At 35.2% G+C, this 2,186-nt stretch overlaps 1 non-coding gene across 1 annotated transcript; it reads right to left on the bottom strand.

Moving 5' to 3' along the window:
* Positions 1–218: 218 nt before the first annotated feature.
* LOC123392872 lies at positions 219–321 on the bottom strand. Its single transcript, XR_006607558.1, has one exon. It is a non-coding gene; the product is annotated as a U6 spliceosomal RNA (small nuclear RNA).
* Positions 322–2,186: the final 1,865 nt, after the last annotated feature.

The following is a 2,186-nucleotide window of genomic DNA, read 5'->3' as shown; positions in this document are numbered from 1 at the left end:
ATTCATGATCAAGTTTGTAAATCTCAAATATGCATTATCTTTTATCAATTGCTTCTTAAAGGTCAAAGTTTGTTTTTTTTGTTTTTTTTTATAATTGTCTGTCATCTTTGTAATAAAAAAATTGTCATCTTTGTCATGAAAGCTGTACCCACACTGTACTCTATTTCTTCATAGTGGACTCAGGAACTTGTAAAACAACTTGCTCAAAGAATTACATTTTTTTAATGGAACACATCATAAATTTGTGTGTCATCCATGTACAGGGCCATTCTCTTCTTTGAATTGTTCCAGTTTTACTCTATATGCTGCTGAAGAAAGCATATGTGAAATTATTTAAATATTTTATTTTTCTCAAATTTTTACTGTTGCCTCACCCACTTTATTAGATAGCATTTTTTACATTAGCTCATTTTATTAAACATTTCCAAAACATTGGCTTCAGTTACCATAGAAATAACATTTTTCTTTCAGCTTATGTAGTACTTGATTACATTATGTAATTAAAATAACAAGTTCAACTAATATAAGAGCTTGCAGAACACACACAACAGTCTCTTCATGACATTTAGGTGAACTTTAAGGCAGCAGAATTTGTAGATAGGTTGGTGGACCATTTTTATGGGTCTGCTTGAGACCCTAAAGGAACATCAGTATATCAGAAAGGGCATGAAGAAAGTTAATTAGTAAGTCAGGGAGATGGATTAAAAGAAGTTCTTCACCAGAATGAATGAATGAATGAATGAGTAAATAAATAAATAAATAAATAGAAGTTTTTATTTATTGAGCTTTCCATTTGAAATTTTGATATTTATATTTTTAGAAGGCTTTTATTTTTACATTTTTGTTTATTTTTTAAATTAACATATAATGTAATATTTTCTGGGGTTACAGGTCTGTGAATCATCAGGTTTACACATTTCACAGCTCTCACCATAGCATGTACCCTCACCAATGTCCATAACCCAGCTACCCTACCCTACCACCAACCAACTCCCTAGCAACCCTCAGTTTGTTTCATGATATTAAGAATCTCTTATGGTTTGTCTTCCTCCTGATCCCATTTTGTTTCATTTTTTCCTTCCCTACCTCCCACAACACCCCCACCCATCTCTCAAATTCTTCATATCAGAAAGTTCATATGATAATTATCTTTTTCTGATTGACTTACTTCACTTAGCATCATAACCTCTAGTTCTATCCATGTTGTTGCAAATGGCAAGATTTCAGGGTATTTTGATGGCTGCATAGTATCCTACTGTGTGTGTGTGTTCATATATATGCACACACTCACACACACATATATGTGTATATATAGTGTGTGTGTGCATATATATGTTTATACACAAACATATAAAATATATATATAACACATATTAACATATATTAACATATATAAATACATATTTTATATATGTGTATCTTTATCCATTAATCTGTTGATGGACATCTAGGTTTGGTGGAAATCCATAGTTTGGCTATCGTGGACATTGCTGCTATAAATATTTGGGTGCACATGCCCCTTCAAATCACTACATTTTTATCTTTAGGGTAAATACCCAGTAGTGCAATTGCTGGGTCCTAAGGTAGCTCTATTTCCAAACTTTTTGAGGAATGCCCATGCTGTTTTCCAGAGTGGTTGCACCAGCTTGAATTCTCACCAACAGTGTAGGAGGGCTCCCCTTTCTCTGCATCCTTGCCAGCATCTGTCATTTCCTAACTTGTTAATTTTAGCCATTCTGGCTGGTGTGATATGGTATCTCATTGTGGTTTTGATTTGTATTTCCCCGATGCCGAGTAATGTGGAGCACTTTTTCATGTGTTTGTTGGCCATCTGGATGTCTTCTTTGCAGAAATGTCTGTTCAGGGGTGCCTGGGTGGCTCAGTGTGTTAAAGCCTCTGCCTTCGGCTCAGGTCATGATCCCAGGGTCCTGAGATCAAGCCCTACAACAGGCTCTCTGCTAAGCTGGGAGCCTGCTTCCGCCTCTCTCTCTGCCTGCCTCTGCCTACTTGTGATTTCTGTCAAAGAAATAAAATCTAAAAGAAAAAAAAATCTGTTCATGTCCTCTGCCCATTTCTTGATTGGATTATTTGTTCTTTGGGTGTTGAGTTTGATAAGTTCTTTATAGATTTTGGATACTAACCCTTTATCTGATATGCCATTTGTGAATATCTTCTCCGTTCTGCCA

The sequence above is a fragment of the Mustela putorius genome, unplaced genomic scaffold (genome assembly GCF_011764305.1).
Source record: "Mustela putorius furo isolate JIRA1106 unplaced genomic scaffold, ASM1176430v1.1 tig00000640_pilon_pilon_pilon, whole genome shotgun sequence".
Classification (NCBI taxonomy): domain Eukaryota; kingdom Metazoa; phylum Chordata; class Mammalia; order Carnivora; family Mustelidae; genus Mustela; species Mustela putorius.
Note: the sequence above shows the minus strand (reverse complement) of the source record. Positions and strands in the feature narration are given on the sequence as shown.